Below are 24006 nucleotides of genomic sequence, written 5' to 3'. Positions count from 1 at the left end.
TCATTCTGGAAGGCAATAGAGTTCAGTAATCCCAGAAAGAGTTTGCTAGTATAATTTAGTGGGATCTACTGCAGACAGAATCATCTAGAAGTCTCTAGTATGATTTTCCAGTTTGTTGACCACCATAATGGGAGTAGCTTCCAAATTTGCAGACTTACTGAGCAGAAGAAATATGCTAACAAAACCATTTCAAATATGATTTTATTAAAAAAAACTGCCGTTAACTAAAGGTTTATAGACACAAAGTCACAAAAAGTACAAATACACAATCTTGCATGAGATGAAACTTGTGTGATGAGCACAAGTATGTTGACACTTTTTTTTGTTCAATGGGATGTTCAAATTTAGCTAATACATGCAGTAAAGTCGGTAATGTGTTCAGCAGTCGCCTCTGCAGTATTGCAGTATCTTGGTAATCGTGGGCATCACTTCTCGATCAGCGAGTCCAGCTGCTCTTGAAGGGAGGCCAGCTGTTGGAACAGAATAGCAGTGATGGATGGCTAGCAGTAGGGGTATGATTGAAGGCTAAGTGCAATATGTTCAACAACACCTCCAACGTTGTTACTTTTTTCCATCAAGCCATTTGTCAGTTTAGGCGTAAACAAACACTGACCGCAGAAACTGACATTGGCCAAGGGTTATGGTGAATCAGTAAAGCATGTATGTGTGTCTAGTTCTTTTACTCCCCAATATTATATACAGAAAACTACTCTCACCAAGAGCAATGGGAATATGTGGAATTAAGTCATGGATTTGACATCTTACATGCATTAGGGAAATTAATAATAATTAGATTCCAATTAAAAAGCTCTCAATTCTATTTGATTTGATTACAATTCATCTGGGCATATTTTTACGTTGTAATATAGATTTTATCATACATATAAAATAGATCACTCTCAGCTATTGCTTTAAATTAAACTGGGAATAGATGCGTATATATGATAATCATGCCTTTTTTTTAGTAATTAACTAAAGGACAGACTCAAAAGAGTCATTTGTTTGTGAATTTGACTATGCTAGTTGTGCTGCATGTTTCTGATTCCCCAAAAAGAACCAGTTCATATGAATCATTTGTTCAGGAATCTGACTACACTGGTTGCACTGTACGTTTTTACTAAAAGGTCCAATTTATAAGAGTTATTTGTTTGTGAATCAAAATACACTGGTCAAAATGGCATGGAGTAAAAGGTCTTGGGAATTTAAAGAATGAATATTGAGATTTTTCAAATCATGATTAATTGGAAAAATATTTTTACCCAGTCCAAATGTATGCAGACTTTTGGGTTTGTATGCACTCACCTGTTCCATCTCTTGCTCTTCTTGATGAATCATACCATTCAAAAGACCCAGGAAACGATCCTGTAATATGGAAAGAAGAGAGACCGAGAGAAAGAGACTTTATCTAGCTGACGGTAAGCTGTTTTGATGCTGGCCGTTTGTGAATGTCTTAACTGCTCGTACACACATGTATTTGATTTGTGACCCTGTGAATGGACCTCAGACATGTATGACCTTTCCTTGTCCCCTGTGACTGCAATAACCGTGGACAAATTTAGCCAGCATAGTGCACACAGGCCAACCGAAGTGACACTGTTAAACCACACGTCCAACCCCATTCCACAGTGTCTAAATCCTCCCAATGGAGCAGCTGCCAGAGCAATGAATTTTATGCTTTTTGTGAGCTATGTAACAGCAGCTAAAGGCAGAAATGTAATATTTATGCCTTAAAAAGACAGAAAAAAACTTGCCTTCTTAGGTTTATTCAAGGCCATTTAAAGGGCTGTACTGCACAAAAACAGTGTCACCAAGGCTGTGTTTACATGATGTACCGTGCCAGAAAAAGTAGCATGCTACATATTTAGTGCAGGTAAATGAAACTCACCCTCAGGGCTTGATTTTCCACCTCCATTATCAATTTCTCCTGTTCCTTCTTGCGGTTACGTGTGTCCTGAAGCTTGGCCTTCAAATTGTTGATCTGCACCTGATACTCCATTACTGCAGATCAAATAAGAGATTGTGAGCCCTAGTTAACACGCGTACAAGTTTAGTCATAGACCCTGGATGTCAATTTGAGCTCTCGTTTACCTTCGAGAGCTAGTTAATCTGCAAATGCTCATGTAATCAAAGGTCCCAATTATCTGTGAATCCTTCACACTCTAACTGTGCAACCCTTCAGGCTGCATAAATACTGAACACCACCTCTTACGTTCTGCACTCTCAGAGACAGAGAATTCTAAATACCTATTTCCATTGAGGGCATACACACCAAGATATCAAGAAAATGCCTTGTGAATTGTGGATGATATATAAAAAAATGAATGACATGGAATTTGAACATGCAGTACTTGACTTCCAATATAAGATACATACCAGTTATAATAGATGTGGTATTATTTGTCAAGAGAATATGACTTTTTTTCAAATCTAATTAAGCGAGCTACCTAGACAGCATTTTAGGTATTGTTGGCACATTTCGAATGCGTCTATAAATCAGAGTTAACATTTACACACAGTTTTTGTCTTTTAAGGACAATACCACTTTAAATTGGATTGAATTGGCATCTTATTACAATCTATTGGAATAGAATTTTAGTTGACTAGAAAATGCAATATTAACCTTCCATATGGAAACAACAACACTCTTGAAAAGACATCTAACTTAAAGGGATAGTTCACCCAAAAATTAAAATTCTGTCATTAATTACTCCACCTCATGTCGTTCCACAAACACAAATGAAGATATTTTTGATGAATTCCGAGAGCCCTCTGGCCCTCCCATAGACAGCAAGGATCCTAACAAGATCAAGGTCCAGAAACGTAGTAAGGACATCGTTAAAATAATCCATGTGACATCAGTGGTGCAACCGCGATTTTACAAAGCTACGAGAATACATTTTGTGTGCAAAGAAAACAAAAATAACGACTTTATTCAACAATTCGTCTCCTCCGCATCACCCTGGCGCCATTTTGGAGAGTATCACATACGTAAACAACATATGCAACGTACTGTATGTATGCGTAATACTCTCAAAATGGCGCCACGGTGACACGGAGGAGACGAATTGTTGAATAAAGTCGTTATTTTTGTTTTCTTTGCGGACAAAAAGTATTCTCTTAGCTTCGTAAAATTATGGTTGAACCACTGATGTCACGTTGATTATTTTAACGATGTCCTTTACTATGTTTCTGGACATTGATCGTGTTAGGATCCTTGCTGTCTATAGGAGGGTCAGAGAGCTCTCGGAATTCAGCAAAAATATCTTAATTTGTGTTCCGAAGATGAACAAAGGTCTTACAGGTTTAGAACGACATGAGGGTGAGTAATTAATGACAGAATTTTCATTTTTGGGTGAACTATCACTTTAAGAAGGTAACTCTATAGCTAAACCTTTTGCTTTGAAGAATAGGCTATGTGAACAAAACACATGGTGGTACAGCTCTGAGCAGCATGGCTCATTTTTTCCCGGTTAACTGCCAATGTGACGTTGAAGGCACGCTGCCAGTTGAGAGACAGAGGGTTGCGGGATGATGCCAAGGTCAGGCATGTCTGTATGGGTAAAGACACCATCAGACAACCGGTACACCCATCTGACCTAAATATCGCAGCAGGCTCATCATTCAAATGCTAATCTAGGTCGGCTGTTGTTTGTCTGCCGGTCTGCCTTCCTGTGAAAAATTGGGCTTGAGCTGCTGTCCTGATGACGCACTATAACTGATCAGACAACCCGTGCACCACCATCCTACCGATCTGACTGTTGCGGTCATTCTCGTCTCTGCTTCCGTCTGTCTCGTTCAGTTTCTCGTGGAGCTGCCTGACCATGTAGTCTTCAGTGTCCATGATGTTAAGGTCGTCATCCTCGTGTCGGTCACCCTCCTCGTCCTCATCCTCGCTGCTGCTACTGATGTCGTTGAAGATCTCGCGTAGCTCGTCATGTTGGACTAAATTAGAAGAAAACTTTACACAGGGAAAGATATAGCTATAAAAGGCAGTCAGACTTGTGAGATCATTCACCTGACGAGCCGTGATCCTTGTGTCCCGAGGTTCCAGGTGAAGACTCCAAGTTGGAGAGAGATAAGCTGTTGTCAGGTTCTTTGGCCTCATCCTCAGCAATCACCTCCCATCCTCACCACAGGGTCAAGGTTCATATATCAATAATCCCTTTTCATCCTCTGAGTTTTGACACTAGGCCATTTTGCTGTTTGTTATATCACTGTGCTGCTGAGCTCCACAAATTTATACGTGACTCATGCCACTTTTTCCTGTAATGCTGAGCTTAACCGACTCTATTTCTTGCAAAGTTGCTCCATTTCATTTGTGAGCAAGTCTGCCACCTGGTGGCAAGGCTGAGTATGACAGAAATGTTCAATTCTACATTAGTAATGACATTTGCATCTAGATTTCTTGTGGTACTGGGATTGCGGCAACATGACAGGGGAAAACAAAAGCAAGAAATAAAGGATACGAACACTGACGGCTTCGGCGTCTGTGCTCAAGAGTCTCTTCACCTCCTTTTCCACATCAGGAGACCCGATGTACTGCAGGATAAATCAGGTTAGAATTCAGCCCCAAGGAACACGTTCTCAAAAACTGCATGCACGCATTCAGACGCACACATAGTACTAACAGTAGAGGCTGGCTACACGCCAGAGAACACATTAGCGATTAAAAAAGGAAGCAGAGTCAATAGCTAGCTGCAACGTAGCTGAGATTTACAATATGATACCCAAAAAATGTACAAATAATCATTATAGCGCATTCATCAGGAATGAATAAATAAAAACCATATCTTTATTTATTGTCCCATATGGTCTAGCGGTTAGGATTCCTGGTTTTCACCCAGGCGGCCCGGGTTCAACTCCCGGTATGGAAAGTACAGTTTTTTAGCTTTATATGTGTGAATTACAAGAAATTTCTGTTAGACAATTAAATGTACTATATTGTGTTAATAAACAATGTCACACTATTTATGTACAAAGAACATTATGAGCAGGTAGGGTGTTGGAGAGGAAATAAGACTGCTAGGCTCTGGTTCTAACTATCAGCAGTATACACTCCTGGTGTGTCGGTCAGGACACAAAGAATGAGGAGACTGGAGCTTCTTTCCAAAGTGTATTGAATATTAGCACGCCAGAGAACACATTAGCGATTAAAAAAGGAAGCAGAGTCAATAGCTAGCTGCAACGTAGCTGAGATTTATTCAAGAGTCAGAGAGAAAAACCTGCCACTAACTCGGCTGCCGTCACTTCAATCAAAGGAAGAGCCAGATTGCTTTCCTGCATACCTTGGTGGTAAATGAAGATGGAATGCTTTATTTATATGTAAATCGTAGCTTTTAGCATTAACTCATTTTCCTGCAAGAGTAAACATTTTTTTTCCCCCAACTAGGGATGATAAAGGATTGTAGAATCATCCGAAAAATCCAAGGAAAAAAACAACAACAGAGTGCTTGAAGAAAACCAAATGAGGTTACCTTCTTCTTTGCTGTCTTCCTGAACCGCCTCTTCCTTGTGTTCTTCAGAGGAAGCGTAACTGGAAGGAGACAGATGTAATTTAATATAAAATGGGTTTAATCATTCTAGCACTGATAGGCTGTCTCTCCAAACATTCACTCCAAACCAATTACGGGGAAATTTCAGTATAGGAGTGGGAGGTACTTACTGCCATGGTTCCAAACAAATTTCTTGTCTTTGTCCTTGTCTTTCTTTTTGCTTTTGGGGTCTGTAGTGCCTGTGGGCTCCTCCTAGAGGGGGGTACAGGTCTCCATCCAGTGTGCATACCATCATCTTAAACAGGAAGGCAGCGGAATTAAGTGTTATGGCCTTGTAGATGTGCTGAAGCTCATTAAATGACTTGTCTCTGTTACCCAAGACTGCAAACGGGAAATTTAATTTAAGACTCTCTAAGAAACTTCTATCAACAGCTTCTATTAAAGTCTTACCTGACCGATATCAGCAGTCTTATAGAAGGTCTTTTTGTCAACCGTTTTTAATGACTCCAGGATATGCAGGGTAAATCCACTAATTTACATGCTAAAGGGACACGATCCACACGTACAATCCCATGGCGACCATCGGCTAGGAATATGGTAACAAATTCCATGAGGAATATTTTTACACAAGAAATTGACAACATTCAGAGGCTTTTTAAAATGTAATGTGCTGACGTAAATGGAAAGTACTTCTTTGTTCAATGTAGTTCATCTGAATTTTTCACTTGCACAGTACATACCATGTAACTCTGGAGGCATACTCCTAACTTAACTTTTATAAAGAATATCTCTTTGGATTTGAGACTTTAGTCTTTGCAACTTTACAGATCTTCTTTATGCACCAAGAGCTTGTAACACCCCAAAGAGAAAGGAAAAATTTAAATCGCATCATATGACCCCTTTACATCAATGTATTGTATCCTTGCAGAATAAAGGTTTCAATTTCTTTAAAAAAATAATTAAATAAATAATCTTACTGACCCCAAACATTTAAAGAGTAGTGTATTTACCAAGCGGCAACCTCCCGTTCTCTCTCGTGAAGCCGACACGGAAGTGACTTAAACTGCAATTCATCAACTGGCCGCTAGAGGCTGGCTGCAAAAGGGAGTCAATCCCATAGACTCCCCATGTTAAAATGCCCACCTTCACAGCAGAAAAAAACATGTTTACAGCCTCGTTCAAAAAATTATTTTGGTCTATATAGCTAATTTAGCCCCAACTGCCCGCTCCGCCCACTTTGAGCTTCAAAACCGCTCTTCGGAAATCTACGGGTGACGTCACGGACACTACGTCCATGTTTTTATACAGTCTATGGTATTTACCCTGACATCTTGTTATTACAAATGTAACATTTTGTCTGGGTCTGTTTTCTGACATAAAATGACATTCATTACATACAGTATGATGTAGATTCACTTCTTGATGTACCTTTCATACTGTCCTGTGTTCCAGTGTATCCCACACTTGTCTTATTTAATTATAACTGCCCCTTGCAGAATTGTGTTCCTTCATGTATGGATTAACAACATTTATCTCGACTGGAACAATGAACAATGTATATCGATGACAATATATTTGTATGCAATTTAGGGCTGCAAAACGATTAATCACGTTCAAAATAAAAGTTTGTTTACATACTATATGTGTGTGTGTACTGTGTATATTTATTATGTATATATAAATGCACACACATTTATATATTAAGGAAAAATGTTACATTGATCTTTTAAGTGTGACAAATATGCAAACAATTAAAAAAACAGGAAGGGGGCAAAAACTTTTTCACACCACTGTATATGTGTGTGTATTTATATATACATAATATACCCTGTACACACAAAGTATGTAAACAAACGTTTATTTTGAATGTGATTAATCGTTTTGCAGCCCTAATGTAATTATTTACAACTTGTGTAATAACATTAAGTTACGTGTCTTGTTACTCTTATATAAATGATTGGTAACACTTTATTTTAAGATGTCCTTGTTACACGTTATATGTACTTACTATTATAATAACACATAATTATGCATAATTACATGCAAGTAACCATAAGCCAAACCTTAATCCATATAGTAAGTACATGTAGTTACTTAATATTACTCAGTACTTAAATGTATAATTACACTGTAACAAGGACACCTTAAAATAAAGTGTAACCGAATAATTATGAGTCAAACAACAATGATCTAAAGATATCAATTATTTAAATGCACTTGATGGAATTGTTTTGGGCATGTGTACCTTACTTAAATACTGTTTACAGACTTTGCACTAATATAGGTCAGTAAAATAAAAAAAAATAAAAAAAATACTGACCTGAGGGAGCCGCAGAACAAACTGACTCTCCAGCTCATGAGGAGCATCTTCTTTGCTTTTGGAGCCCACCTTTCCCACTGAAACAGAGAAAAGTCTTGAAATACTACATATTTATTTACATTTATTACACACACACACACACACACACACAAATGTGTGGCTATTAAATGTTAATACCTTATACCAAGGTAGGCACTAAATGATAACCACGATCTTGAATCTCAGAATATCATGTGAATATCATGGTATATCATGATTGACACATCGCAACACTTGTTTAAAACACAGTTAGGCTACACCTGTTTTTTGTTACTAGAAGAGAAACCGAGTTAATTCACTAATGTATGCATGCTAGTACCTTTCGTTTTTGAGGTCATCTTTGGTTCCTAATTCTGCACAAAAATAGAAAAAGAGACGCTGTTTGCATATAAAAGCAAAATGTGTGAAAACTATGATGGCTGTTTAAAGAAAACGGTTAACGCGTTTTAGGAATAACACTTCTTTTAGAGTGATAAAATACTAAAAAGTGCATTACAATAAAAGCGTGTTAATAAGAAAACTAAGAAGCTAACAGGCTAACGTTACACAGAGTGGGTATCTGATATACAACATCGTCAGATAGGATAATTGTTAAATATTCGTTTCTTTAAAATACACAGAGAATAAAATGGTTGTAATAGAAAAGTGATCATGAATTATACACTGCGTAAATACACAGATTTTGAGAGACAGAAACTAAAATGGTACAAATAAATATTGCTGTGCCTCGGCGAACTGTCTCGCGGAAGCTCAGCGTACGTTAGCGCTTCACTGCCACCTGCTGTCCATTGTGTGAAAAGAAGCTGAGCATCGAAACCTACTAATACTAGAACATGAAAGCCTAAGTCGATTAACACAATTTCAGAGAATGTAGCGACTGGGCAATTGTTTCGGTGAACACTTATGTGACCATAAGAAGAACAATATGATACCCAAAAAATGTACAAATAATCATTATAGCGCATTCATCAGGAATGAATAAATAAAAACCATATCTTTATTTATTGTCCCATATGGTCTAGCGGTAGAAAACTTGTACAATAATGCCTCCTACTGGATGCACCTGGAAATGCGCTCAACAAACTATCAAATAGGAGTCCCTCAATAAAAAAACTTCCTTTCTCCAGGAGCCTTTTATACATAGGGCATAGTTACAAATAAGGTCAGTAAAATACAATAATGAATTATAGAAAGTTAACAGATAAATAAATTTAGACTTTTTTACTGACATTCATGGGAAATTCGTTAAATATTACTTCCTTCTAGATGTGTGACTCATTGTGTAAGAAACCCAAAGATGTTCAAGGAACATAATGGTTAAAAGGAGAGACGATGTGATTACTATGTGCTTTTTTTAGAAAGAAAGTAAGAAAGAAAGTTATTTATAAGAAAGTAAGTTTATTGTTCTGTGTTTTTATTTCAACATGTCTCTACATTAGGTTTTAGGTCCTAAAATATGTAGTGTTCAAGTAGTTTATGGGAAAAATGTACTTTTTAATTTATTAAATTGTTGAAAATTAAATGAGAAAATAATACCGTTAAAAGTCTGAGAACAATTTATCAAATTTTGTATAAATAAGTAAATCCCCTGACCACAAATAACACTCCTACCCTTGAATTCCCCAAACAGGCTATTCCGATAATGGGCGGGGCAGACGGTGTGATTAAGGGGTCGTCTGAATTTTTTTTAATCACAAACTAACGGTCAGTATAATTAAGGGGCTGTCTGAATTTATTTGATGTAACAAATTAACGCTCACTCACCTGCAGGACAAGGACACTACTATGCAGGCGACATGGTATGATCGCCTTATAACAAAAGAGATGTTTTTTACTGCCATTATTATGTTAAACAAAATGATTTGTATATCCGATAATGTATGTGTAATGAGGTTGAGGATTAAATGAATTAATAATGAATAAGCAATGTGCTGTTATAGAACTGGAGATGTCTCTCAAAGTTAGTGCTATATTCACATGAAAATGAGCCAAAACTGTAAACGCTGCTCACATAAACAAAGTCTTATGATTCGTCGAGTAGGTGCCGACGTCATCCATCCCATCTACAACCCCGAAAGACGCGTCACTTCACTGACTACATGGGAGCGTTTAGTTTGACGCTTCGCTCGCTTTGCACAGTAGACGCCGAACCCTGGACCAATCGCTTTCGAGGGAAAATGTGAGCGCAAGGAATTCCCCACGCAGTGAAAACAGTATAACCTTATGTTAGGCAAGAGAAAGCGGCGAAGCTCGATTAGAGCTTCAAAAACAATGAGCTTTTAGAAGATTTTGTCTTTGCAAAAGAGGATAAAGTTACTTCGGTTTAACAGGACTGAAGCGGGAAGGAGGATTCAGATGATGACAGATTGCTCAGGAATTGTTTCATTGAAATGATCGGAGTGTGTCCATCACTTTCCCCACGCTAACATTTAAACCTGTAAAATTATGGCACGTTAAGATGAAGGTAAGTGTTTGTAAAGTTTGCATTGTCTTGCAAGTTGAAGTTTCTTTGTGTCAGTGACTGCATGTACAATGCATTGAATGTACAAGCACTGTTTATTTTATTCAGGTATACATGGAGTCTTTTGGATTTGCTGACATTCCATAAACCAACATATGTTGTCATAATTCTGATCTCATATGACTGTTCTGATCTGAATAGCCCCCAGGATAGCTTGACCAACTGCTCTGTTGTGCCCCTCTCCCATAACTGTGCACTGAGTTCCAGCATGACTGCGGGCATGTGACTATAATGACTGGTTCAGTGTGAGAATCTCTTGTTTTAGGCAGACATTGCTGGTCAAGACACAGTAAGGGCTTCACATGAGTGTGAACAATCAGTTATCCAGTCCTCAGTGCTGGCTTGTGGTGCATCAGTGTTTTCATTCACACCAGGACATATTTGTGGATGTTTATCTTTAAAACGGGTTTGTCTTTGTGTCATTTTCACTACTTGTAACCAAGTTCAGATATTAGCCAAGGCTTGGAGTAAAAATGCCACAAGAGAGAATAAAAGGCCATTGATGTGTGGGCAAAAGTGCTTTTTTATCCGTTATCTGATATTACATAGTAACCCGGCAGTTATGTAAAACATGCTAGCAGATCATTTTTTGTGTTGCCATATCTAGTGAATTATTTACAGATTTTGGTGTAACAGACATCATTTACATTATTTATTTATTTATTTGTAGTAAAACTAAGGAATAAGGTTAAAGTGACTTGAACATCCACAACAAATCGCCTATTTCAGACTTTGCTTCTTATGATATGTAGCAATTAGTGTTTAATTTCATATTGTAACAGAGTATTAAATCCATCTGCTGGTGCATGATGTTTTCTTAATTTGTTTTCTTTATTTGTGGCTTGATGTCTCACCCATTGTCTAACTGTCTAAATGTTTGCCAGATGTTTACATTTTTTGGGATACAAAGCTCCCCTGTGAGACATGTATATTGAAGTATCTGTTTGGCTGCAGTGTTCTCAGCATTCTGGCCATTGGGAGTTGCTGGGGTCAGGGAGTATACTTGTGTTCTCCTGCTTTGGGAGTTTGTGATATTAGTCAGCTCGTTTCATCCAAAAATGTTGTCAGCTGGTTCTGATACCCCCTCCCAGACCTCGCACACCCCAGAGGCCTTTAGAAAGCTGGAAATTCCAGTCTTCTGAAACTAATTATCCTCAATGAGAGGCTCTAAATATACCCTTTAGTTGGTGCTGTTTTGAGTCTTTTCTTTCAGAAATACAGTCCTTGGTTCTTCCCCTATTTCTTGTTATGACTTTGTGTCTCAGAACTCATGCCCAATGACCCTATTGTGCCTTTGAACTGGATTGCCAGAAGGCACAAAGGGGCTCTCAGATGCTCTTTCTGCCTCTTTTAGCAGATGAGGCACGTGGCTTGAGATATCCTAGAATGACAATGAGAGGTATGTGGGAAGCCTCTGTGTAGGGAACATCCCCAGTGTTTACTTTGCTGTAGAATATGTGGCCATGACGGTGACTCCCATGTGAATCCAAGCGAAGCCAAGTCAAGGAGAGTTATCCTAGGGCAGATTCATCCAGCTCATTCCACTCTGCTCTTGGCCCGATGGTGTACAGAAAATCACATGAGATATGACTTAATGGGCTGGCTATTGATTTGTCTCCACATTTGAAGACATCAGTCTTTATAAACTCGGTATCCAGGAACTGCATCACCAGGGCATCATCAGCTGAGAGCTTGCTGCAACATGAGCCGACTCCTTGCAGACAGACTACAAGCATCAGCAAAGATAGCTGGAGTGTGCTAGGACAGTGTGCATAATATGACGCCTCATTTTTCTTTGTGTAAGCCTTCACCATTCATTGTCATACGGCTCACAGCATGTGCAGAAAATGGATTGAGTAATTGTCTGTTGGGTAATTCCTCAAAATATATCCTCATAAATCTCTTAAATATGGATTTCAGTTTTAGAATGCTGACAAGAACATACCAGATGATATGTCTCTGTCATATAATGGCTCTCTCAATATAATTAAGTCAATAGGCTTCCACAAGGTGGTGGTGTTCATATATTAAGCTCAACAATAAAGATGGCTTGGAACCATCTTAACCAATTTATAGAACTGTCATTTGGCCTTTTGGACGTCATGCCACTGAAATTGATTAATTGATGCTGGACATTCTTTTTTTTATTCCATCCTTTTAAACGTTTTGGTTTTCTGGGATGTGTTCTTTATTGTTGTTGCAAATTCTACTGGCTTGTCACCAAGATAATGTTACCAAGCTTGCTAACATAAACAGTTAGCAAGCAACAACAGTTACGTTTTGAAGTAATCGGTAAAAAATGTGTTGAAAACTGCAAACGAATCAGCTAGTTTACGAATTTATGGAGTTAAATTATATGTATAATGTATATCCTGCATGTTGAAATTTTTTTGTAAAGAAAAAAACAGTGAATTTGTCATATAAACCCTCTGTTTCTCATTCATTTTTGTTTGTATGTACGGATTTAATTTAGATTTAGATTATATTTAGTATTTTGCCTCCAAAATGTTTGTACTTAGCGGCAAGAAACCTGATTCGCTGTCAAGGCAACCAGTATTGAGAACGCCCACTAACAAAAGTCGCTGCTAGTGTGAACGGGGCTTTATAATCCTCATTTAATGAAAAATATAAATATTTCTAGCAAGTATAAAAATACTTTAAGATAATAAGAATCAATCATGCAGAGAAAAAAAATCATTGTTGTTGAGCCATGATATGTTCTATAGACACAAAACAGGATTTTCATATTAGTCATTAGTTTAACTGTTTGTAATATTACAAACTAAGGCAGTGCTCTGTACTCTGTTGTAAATTTTAAGTTATGTCTTTCAATTGCATTTTATTGTTAAAATAAAAAGAAGGAACTGCTACTACTGTATATGGGAAGGTGCACCATATTAGTTTAATGGAATATAACTTCTGTTACGACATTTTTAAAGTTATGGGCCTTTTGCATTGTTCCTCATATAAATTACTGTTGAGAAATAGTTATTGGTGAAGTAAGAGGGGGAGACAGGTGATTCTCACACATTGTTAGGTTTCCATAATCAGACAAGTCATTTTTATTCGAAGCCTGTTCCTGACGCATTTCCTTACTGTTATAGCAAAGCGTGTAATTCAGAAAGGTATCTTATCCTCTGTTTGCGTTCAAATTAGATTAATATTTAGGTTAGTGTAATGTTATGCTGCTGTAACCTTGCTGTTCAGATGGCAGCCACATATGTGGGAGTCTTATTAAGAAGGCATTATAGAGATACAAGGCCGACTGCCTTTGTTTTGACTGAAGAAAGACAAATATGGAAAGCTTGGGTATTTTTTAGCAAGCGCATCTTATGGCTGATGTTGGTAAGAGGTGGAAAGTTTGCTCCCGTTTATTACATTGACTGAACTTTCAATATAATTAGAGAGCGTTTTATACAGTGGCTTTGAATTAGATTTTACAATTCATGGTTTCAGGTCCCTTATTGTTTGAGTAGACCTCAAATGACATGCTAACATTTGTTTTTTATTAAAAGTCAGCGTGTGGGAAAAAAGGGACGTGGGATGTTGTTGAGTAAATGTTAAGTGTGTTTGAGATTTCGATGGTCCATTAAAGGGGCAGATGTGACTAATTCATCCAGCTGATTTACACTTGAAAGTAAAAACTGTCTAATGTGTGAAGTATCACGGCACATTAAATGAGAGTCTGTTAGTACTGTACATCATCGCCAGTGCGCCTCAGTCCAGTGAAACGTTCATTCAGCGAATGTCTTGCTAGACAGGGATAAAATAAAGCAAAGTAAAAACATTTTTAAAAATACTGTACCTGTTTACTTATTTATTTTGCTTATATTTTTAATGGCAATTTCAGAACAATTGGTCGTTCCTCCCTCAGGCTTGGATTTAAATTATTTAAGTAAACTGAGACATTAGGTATTCATCTAGCATAATGCTTTCCAGTGTCTGGTCCTCAGAGAGAAAACATCCATTCGACCATTTAAGCTCTAAAACAGAGCCCACAACCTTCATTAGCAGCTCAGCTTATGTTGTATTTTACTATAATGTGAGCGAAAGGCAGTGGCAATTTCACGGTCTGAGATAAATGACAAGTTAGACTGATAAAGAATTAGGATTTAAATAGTGTCAAGTGTCTCAGTGCTTTTATATTGTGTTTTTCTCTACGGATCTGGTCAATGCTCTCCATCCACAGATGTGTGATTTGAACTGTCTGGAATGTTGGCCTTGCTCTTTGTCTAATGTTTAATTGGTTGAGGTTTTGTGAGGATCGTATACTGTCCGGTAAGGGATGGTTACTTTCTTAGGCAGACCAAATAATATTCCCCTCATAGAGATAGTGAATTGATGTCTTGACTGCATTGTTATATTTGTGGTGTAAACTCATTTATTTTTCCTGCATACCTGATTGCAGTCATTTTGTTAACTTTATCCAGCACACACACAATCTACTCAGGTTTAAATTTTTTTACATTTTAAAGGGACAGTTCACCCAAAAATGAAACCTGTACAACTTTTTTGTTGTTGTTGTTGAACACAAAAAAATAATAATTTGGTTAATCTTGCCCTCTGCGCACTTATGACATTCTTCCAAATTTATTCTGTTCCACAGATGAAAGAAAGTTAGTCGTGGCCAGAATTATTGACACCCTTAGTAAAAATAAACAAAGAACCTTTGAAAATAAATCTGCATTGTTAATCCTTTTGATCTTTTATTTAAAATTTTCACAAAAAACTAACGTTTCATTGAAGTAAAACAATTGAAAGTGGGGGAACAATCTCATCATGAAATAAATGCTTTTCTGAAATACACATTGGCCACAATTATTGACACCCCTAGAAATTATTATGAGTCAAATATCTCTCATAAATATATTCCCTTTCATATTTACTCTGCATTTGTAGCACACCAGGTAACTACAAACATGAATTTGTCCAGCCATGGCTTCCTGATTCACAGGAATATAAATATGAGGGAAAACAAAGGCCAACTTCCCTTAATCATCCATCACAAGGAGAAAAACCAAAGAATATAGTTCTGAAGTGCAAGAAAAGATTGTTGACTTTTACAAAATAGAAAGTGGCTGTAAGAAAAGAGTTAAAGCTTTGAAAATGTCCATTTCCACCATCAGGACAATAATTAAGAATTTTCAATAAACAGAATGTTACAAACCTGCCTGGAAGAGGATGTGTCTAAACAGTCTTAATGCAAGGTGAGGAGGATAGCTTGAGTGGCCAAACACTCTCCAAGGATCACAGCTGGAGAATTGCAGAAAATAGTTGAGTTTTGGGGTCATAAAGCCTCAAAAACGGATCAAACAAAACCTACATCATCACATGTTGTTTGGGAGGGTTTTGACCTGTTAGAGACGTGGACACTTTATTGCACATTGTGGGTCATGGAAGGAATGACTCGGCACCTTAGTGCAGTAACGGAATTTCCTTTGAAACTCCCCCTATCCCACTTCACATCCACTCATTTCTTACTGAGGTCAGGAATGTTGTATCTGTTCATAATCCCACATCTCTCGTCATTCTTAGCTGACAGGATTTCTCAAGGTTGTCCAGATATAATCTTTTGGTCTACATTCGTATTTACAAAAGTTGTTACCTTGGAATCCTGTGGATTGTGGCGTGGCATTCAATTAACATTTACTTTGTCAGTGTATTGAAGCATGTAATGAACTGAATTCTGGTCACCAAAGACTTTAGAAGGTCATGTTTGTGGTGAAAATTGTTGGTAAAGCTCATTTAAAGCCAGGAAACCTTGTTTTTCATCCACATACAGGCATGCTTAAAACCATAATTCCTACAAGATACCAGATTTTAGTATCTTCCTCGTATATATTGACTTCATGGCCCTTCTGTCTGGATTTAATTAGAATGCTTCACTGCCTTTTTCTATTGCCCCTTGGTCCTTTGAGGACGGCCCTTAACCAGGATGCTATGGAGGGAGGGCTATTCTTTGTGCACAAAGCCTCTTGAAGCAGTCACCACCTGACCTCAGTTTCTCACAAACAACACGACCAGCCCTGAGAAGTGCTTTGTCTTTGTCAATTATCTCAAGGCTATGACTATTTTTGGACCTGTTCTAATATGCCACTGTTTTCCATCTCACAGTGATGTAGGCTAAGTCATATTATAAAGGGCACTGTGGAGTTCCAATAGCATCACTGATTATAAGACATTTACAAGTTATTTAATGTTCTCACTACAAACTGTAAAGATTTTATATCAAGACAGAACATGTCAGCTGGTTAGAGTAAATTGAATTTTACCTAGGAATGAGTTTACATTAGCATTCCTGAGAGCACTCAAGCCACAGTTATATTTTTATGTCAGCAATTAATTTGAAGTAAATTTATAGGAGGAGACAAAAAAAAAGATCTACTCCGGACATGGGCAAAACCAAAGTGTGCCATCTACATTTTAAAACCGGCACACAGCAGAAAATGAGGCCTTCTTGTGGCTCTGCTGTGTTTTGCTTGGACTCAGTCATGCAGCGCTAGTAAAGGCGAGTGGGCTGGTTTTATTTTTAGGCTGTATAGGAAAGGTGTGTCTTTGAACTTTGTCAGCAAAGGCATGTGATCAGGGTCTGGTTGCTGTGAGGGCAACTGAATTCTCTCAACACTCTCTGTAGAGAAAAATCATTCCTCATTAATTTCTTTGCTGTTTATTTATATTGTAGGTTGAATTAAATTACTCGTACATAATTTACTCATGCATAATTTATCCAAGGTCATAATTGTATACAAACAAATATTATATTACATTGATCTATACTGTGAACATCTAATTTTACTAATTAGATAATGACAGTCATTTTGTACTGTCTTTTGTTTCCATTGAGGCAAATGTGACCTGTTCATCTATTATTTCATACAACCAAGCAAATTTGTTTAAACAAAAAGAGTTATTCTTATTATGATTAGCTAATTTTACTATGTATTATGTGTTTGTTGGGTGCTGTGCCATTTCTAGGGAAACACTAATATTATATGCAAATCTCATCTCTTTGTGCATTTATTTCAGTGATGTGGAGCCTGTTGGACTTGTTTGATGTGCCCCACTTGATGTCACAGACGGTTTATATAATCATTGCCTCATGTCACACATGTTGTTGGCATAGAGGGGCAGGTGCTCGCCGTGTGTTTACACACTTTCCATCACGTTCTCAGTGCTGAATTGAACATAATACCCAGCACTCCACCTCATGGTACTTATTTTTCTCCCTTTTCTTACCTTTTCTGCTTTCTTGTAATCCTCTTTGGTCTGTAAAGGATGGTGTGTATGCAATACATAATACTATGGCTTCGTATTCTTAAGATAGTTGAGAACACGCCCACTAGACAGAAAGGTTGCCCAAGAGGCCTGACTGCTTTTTTTTTTTTTACACCCCAACAGTTCATCGGTACAGTTAAGGTTTTCTCAGAAAGAGGCAGGTAGTTGCCAGTAAGCCCTAACGTAACCGACACTGTAGTTGGCAAAGTATAAATTAAATGACTATTTGTCTGTTTAGAGTGCATTCACTGTCTCATTTACTCGTCTAAATGGTGTGTTGACAAAACTCACTGCACTTCAGCGCTTTTCACTAAGCCACGCCATGCCACAGACCCTGGCTTCCTGTTTGTCAGTTGGATTGTCTCAGATAAAAATGCTTGACAAGGGTTATGCCCCATATGCACAAAAATAGGGTGAAGAAACCTAATGGGAGATTGACATTCATTTGGTTTCTTGGTCACTTCAATAGGGGTATTTGGCGCAGAGGATTCGACCTCATGTCGTCCCAATCCTGTAAGATTTTCTTTCTTCTGTGGAACGTAAAAGATATTTTGAAAAATGTCTTGCTGTTTATTCGTGCAATCCAGTGTGGTTTTGGACCCCATTGAGTTTCATTGTATGGTTCTTAAGTTCTTCAAAATATATATTTTTGTGTTCCACAGAAGAAATTCATACGGGTTTGGAACAACATAAGGGTGAGTAAATAATGATTTGGGTGAACTATCCCTTTAATGCTGAAATATTGGAATATAGCTGAACCAAGCAGCAGAGTCACATTCTGTACTTTCCCTTTGGTTGGAAGAACATGGCAACGTAGAAATCAGTGGAAGGGCCTTGGAAGAATTGGAAGTGTTTCTCGTCTGTGTTCTTTTCAACAGCGCAACCAGGTGGGGTGGCTCTTCCAGTTTTATAACGCATGGCCTTTTTCATTCCTCATATCAAACATAAAGGGTGCTTTATGGGGTGTCATATAGCTTGGAGGGCCACTCCCATTTCACCTTCTCAAATAAAAGCTCTGGCACCACAAAAAACAAGAACTACAGAAAGATCTAGTCAGTTGATGTGGATTTAGTTTTCGCTGTCCTTGAAACATCTCGTTTTGAAAGAGTATTTCATCTGGGTAGAATTCCCCGTGCTTGCTGTACTCTTGCCACGTCTACGTCAAGCTGATGAAAACCTTTACACTCTTACCCAGTCTTGTGTTACCCATCTCACATAGCTCAAGGTGTAGTCTGATTGTTACTTTGTCCAGGTTTCCCCTCCCCCACTGCACTTGCTAGCCAATCGAAACTGCAGCTTGAGCTCACCTGAACTCATTTGCATATTAGCTCTGCCCTTGCAGCTGATTGGCCCTATGCTGAAGTTCTGTTTTACAGCCTGTCTGTCAGTGGTTACTTGGGAGATGAGTCACAGTGAGAGAGAGCTTTGCTTTGCAGTACTTCTCTTTTTTTTTAAAGATTTCAGACCGCTGCCATTGCCCTCCCCTACTCTGTTCTTATTTTCGCTCTATCTACCGCTAAAGTGAGTGGGAGAGGCAGAGGGCAGGTCAGTGTTCATTCAACACCTTGAACATGCCATTCGATTCGCTTTAGACACACCCTTGGATTATTATTTTTTTTACTCCCGTCAACGTAATCGGTCTCTCTCTCTTTTTTTTTTCAAAGATTATTTCTTTATTTTTCCAACATTTTGATATGTTTTCCACCATAACCATGGAGTTTGACATGAAACCCCTGAACCTTTAAGGTTAGTGTCCATTTTATATATTTATGATGTAATAGTGTGCTGTTGTAGATCTGTTAGCGCCAAGTATCTGTTGTCTGCATTCTTAACTTTGTAAGCATTATTCATTGTTTATTACATATATACCCGTATATGCAATATACATTGTGTTTATTATGAAGTTACATTGTCTGATTTTCTTTTTAAGGTCAACATTTAAACAACGCATTTATATATACCCTATATTTTGATGCAGCTAAACAGTTAGCCTAAATATCTGTGCATTTGGATTACATTTAATAATCCCCTATTGGTCGCATGATCGACAATTATATAATATATTACTGCAGACGTCTGTAAAAACAGTTTTAGCGCCATTTTCCCTACATGAAAGGCCATTTTGCAGTCATAAAAATCTAACTAAGCATATTGTTATATAATATGTGGTATTTAAAAGTTTATAGTCACATGTTTTGCAAAGTATCATTGCCTTATATGGGTACCGAGAGTGAGGTAGGCAATCATGTTTTGTAAGTCTATTGACCAAGCCCAGATGACGGTTAGAGTGGGTTGCAGTGTCAAGATACACTTTGATTAAATCTTTGCCTGTTTTAGCCATATGCTCACAAAGTTGCCAACGACGCACAATGCATACAAATAACCTTAGCGCCAATGTGCTTTTTGTTCGCGTAAGTGATGGTTTTGCTGTTATAGTGTGTCATTGATTCCATTACGTGGGGTTGTAGATTTCAGTTTGATTTTAGACTGGCTTATCAGGCCTCATCATTGCCATGAAACCTGGTCTGAATGTTGCTCATCCTGTTGTGCTAAGAAACCTCAGTATCTCATTGAGAGCAGAGTGACAAACAACTAGTCATTTTCCCTGAGCACCACATTTTGCTCTCTCTTTTTTTAAGATACAACCCTCAAAGAACGTCATTTTGCCTGAGTTTTCCACGTGTAATTATGCCTGACACCATACTTACTATAGTAACTTGTGTCATCTCCATGGTATGCGCTGAGACTAGCTTGTAAGTAGCAAGGCAACCATTCTCGTAGAGAAAACAGTAATTTTTTTTTTTCTTTTTTTACATGATTATGTTCAAACATGTGGTCAAGAGTGATGTTGAAAGAGTTTTAGGCAAATTAGTATCTTGGTTGAAGTTACAGATGGTCAAATGGGCACTATCTTTAGGGTAACAATTCATGTTTTGGTAATATTTCAAACAATTTCAACTATTATCATATTAAGGTTCTTATATGCGTTATTATTAATGTAAAAACAGTACAAAGTACAAACAGTACATCCTTTCTGTTCAATCAAATTCACATGTGAAAGCTTTTTGGTGGAGGTCTGAAAACTTGGACTTCTAGGGAATTTTCCCCCACCCTATGTCATATGACCTCAGGTGTTCAGGACAATATCAGATTTTACTTTAATAGTCTTGTTATCTCATCAGACCCCCTGTTAGGATGGAGATACCAATACCACTCACACAATTTTTTATGCTTCCCACCCGACCGTCCCTGATTTGTATTGTAAATGAGCCAGGGCACCTGGAGTTGGCTAGTAGTCAAACACAGCCCCCTTTGCTGTGGATTGCTTTGTTTGGGGCTTCTCTTCAGGCCTGAGTTTCTGTCACAGTTGGCAGCGAGGCCGGTAGTGTCAGGTTGGCTCTTCACATAAAACAGCGTCAACAAGTCCCTGCCTGTAATTGGATCATTAGGTCCTGCTGAGCAGGAGGGGTGGACCAAACTGATCTAGCTGGTCTAGCGTGGAGAACAGAAGAGGGCTGGGCCTGAGAAAGAATATTTGTCCTCTTCCTGTCATAGCATTGTGTAGCGTGGATGGTTTGAGAGCTGTTGCTGGGGCTTATGTTGCAGACTATGGTTTGTTAGTCTTTCAGTTTTTTCAGTAATTGAGTTTTTAGAAAGAGCTTTGACATGGTAGATTGAGGAACCTGCTGGATTGGTAGCTAACTGGAGATTTTGAGGATATCTCTGAGGTTTCTTTGTCCATGTCCCTTCATATCGTAGAGAAAACAGTAATTTTTTTTTTTCTTTTTTTACATGATTATGTTCAAACATGTGGTCAAGAGTGATGTTGAAAGAGTTTTAGGCAAATTAGTATCTTGGTTGAAGTTACAGATGGTCAAATGGGCACTATCTTTAGGGTAACAATTCATGTTTTGGTAATATTTCAAACAATTTCAACTATTATCATATTAAGGTTCTTATATGCGTTATTATTAATGTAAAAACAGTACAAAGTACAAACAGTACATCCTTTCTGTTCAATCAAATTCACATGTGAAAGCTTTTTGGTGGAGGTCTGAAAACTTGGACTTCTAGGGAATTTTCCCCCACCCTATGTCATATGACCTCAGGTGTTCAGGACAATATCAGATTTTACTTTAATAGTCTTGTTATCTCGTCAGACCCCCTGTTAGGATGGAGATACCAATACCACTCACACAATTTTATGCTTCCCACCCGACCGTCCCTGATTTGTATTGTAAATGAGCCAGGGCACCTGGAGTTGGCTAGTAGTCAAACACAGCCCCCTTTGCTGTGGATTGCTTTGTTTGGGGCTTCTCTTCAGGCCTGAGTTTCTGTCACAGTTGGCAGCGAGGCCGGTAGTGTCAGGTTGGCTCTTCACATAAAACAGCGTCAAGTCCCTGCCTGTAATTGGATCATTAGGTCCTGCTGAGCAGGAGGGGTGGACCAAACTGATCTAGCTGGTCTAGCGTGGAGAACAGAAGAGGGCTGGGCCTGAGAAAGAATATTTGTCCTCTTCCTGTCATAGCATTGTGTAGCGTGGATGGTTTGAGAGCTGTTGCTGGGGCTCATGTTGCAGACTATGGTTTGTTAGTCTTTCAGTTTTTTCAGTAATTGAGTTTTTAGAAAGAGCTTTGACATGGTAGATTGAGGAACCTGCTGGATTGGTAGCTAACTGGAGATTTTGAGGATATCTCTGAGGTTTCTTTGTCCATGTCCCTTCATATTTCAGCTTTTGAGGGTTCTTGAACTAAGTTTTTAGAGAGATGTTAGCACTGATGATCATGGAGAAAGTGCTAGTTTGTCAATATAAGATAATCTAAGAAATGTTTGTCACAGTTGAAGCTGACTTCAATTTAAATATAAACTTATGTGACCATGACTCCAGTATGCATAAATCCCAAACTATTTATAAGTGAAAAGTTTCATGAGATAACAATCATTTCACTGTTGGGTATGTTTGAATTTTTACTCAAAGCAGTAGTGTTCTGCTAAAATAGTCCAGGCAGTCATTCCTTTGTTGATATGTTGTTGACTGCTCGGGCAGATTTGCATCACATTTTCATACTGCTCTCCCCATTTCCATTGAGCAACACACATTCTCTGTGTCGAAACTGTCTGATTCCTGAAACAAGCTCAGACTGGCACAGGGTTCTCAGGTACGAGATACAGGCTACTAGGAGAAGATTCGCTATCACAGATGATTACATAATAGATTTTTTCAGTATCAACTTAAAGAAAATGAGAGAATATTTTGAGAAGATCAGTTCTGTTGTATTTGATGCATGCAAACAACTAGAGATAATAATTTCTTGTCCAAAACATATATAACATCATAGTTTGGGAAAGAAAGCGGAACAAATGGTCAGTCAGTTTAGCCAAGAAAAACACATGGTCTTGGTATAATAAGGAAGAGTGGCCTGCAATCTCTTCTTGGAAATGCCCTTTTGTTGAAGTTGATGACTCCCACCCACCTGCTACCCCCGTTTTGTTTTTGTCTCCAGCTTTGGTGGGCGATGTTCCACTGAAACTACCCACTGAATGGGTTCTTTCTGTTGTTCTAGAGTTGAGACTGTCCATTTACATCCTGTTTCCCAGGGCATAGATGATACCAGGTTTTACTTTGGTCATAAAATATAACCAAATAGTATATGCCCCTATAGTAAGAACATGAATTGGTTGAAAAGCTAGAAGCAGGCATTTCTACAGAAACTTCAGAGAGTCAACTTTCAGAATTTTTGGTGTCTCTTTTCAAAGTTGAGGACTGTGTTGAAATTTTGTTAATTTAGGATGACTAAACATTTTTTTTATTCATCAAATGTGTCTTTTTATGCTTCAAGCATGTTGGTGTCAGAAAATGAATATCAGTTCACTCATTATCATTGTTGTATCTCACCAGAGATGAGCTACACGTCACATGTTCACAGATTAATGATATGTCAGACCACTTCCCATGTAAACCACACGACTTGGTCTTTTTTGCTTAGAGTGTATTCACTAAATTAGTCACAAAACATCACATAGTCAAGCATCTCATGACAAAAGGCTACAAAATAACCAAACAACCAAAAGCACCCATTTAAAGACTGTATTGAAATCAATCTTATGAAACCACACATTGCAAACACTGTGTTTTCCAGAACTACTTACTTTTGTTAAAGGGGTCATATGATGCTGCTAAAAAGAACAGTATTTTGTGTATTTGGTGTAATGAAATGTGTTTATGCGGTTTAAAGTTAAAAAAACACATGATTTTCCACATACTGTACATTGTTGTTTCTCCTCTATGCCCCGCCTTTCTGAAACGCGTCGATTTTTACAAAGCTCATCGGTCTGAAAAAGCGAGGTGTGCTCTGACT

General features: G+C 38.0%; 2 long non-coding RNA genes, 1 other non-coding gene and 1 pseudogene across 3 annotated transcripts in view; 2 read left to right on the top strand and 2 right to left on the bottom strand.

The window, feature by feature from the left end:
- Nucleotides 1-335: 335 nt before the first annotated feature.
- On the bottom strand, nt 336-6489 carry LOC107740152 (transcription initiation factor TFIID subunit 7-like; annotated as a pseudogene).
- trnae-uuc (transfer RNA glutamic acid (anticodon UUC)) lies at nt 4803-4874 on the top strand. Its single transcript has one exon. It is a non-coding gene; the product is annotated as a tRNA-Glu (tRNA).
- Nucleotides 6490-6849: 360 nt separating the features above from the next.
- Nucleotides 6850-8835, bottom strand: LOC107740153 (uncharacterized). The gene is made up of 3 exons (XR_001640062.1): nt 8171-8835; nt 7813-7889; nt 6850-6998 (listed from the first exon to the last, which is right to left on the bottom strand). It is a non-coding gene; the product is annotated as an uncharacterized LOC107740153 (long non-coding RNA).
- A 10230-nt stretch (nt 8836-19065) lies between these two features.
- The window catches only part of LOC107740151 (uncharacterized), a 17925-nt gene continuing 12984 nt past the window's right edge, over nt 19066-24006 (top strand). The window contains exons 1-2 of the long non-coding RNA XR_001640061.1: nt 19066-19192; nt 19312-19393. This is a non-coding gene — a long non-coding RNA (uncharacterized LOC107740151). The remainder of the gene's footprint in view (nt 19193-19311; nt 19394-24006) is intronic.

This window comes from Sinocyclocheilus rhinocerous, unplaced genomic scaffold (genome assembly GCF_001515625.1).
Source record: "Sinocyclocheilus rhinocerous isolate Xijiao unplaced genomic scaffold, SAMN03320098_v1.1 scaffold584, whole genome shotgun sequence".
Taxonomy (NCBI): domain Eukaryota; kingdom Metazoa; phylum Chordata; class Actinopteri; order Cypriniformes; family Cyprinidae; genus Sinocyclocheilus; species Sinocyclocheilus rhinocerous.
This window is presented reverse-complemented; position numbering and strand designations above follow the sequence as displayed.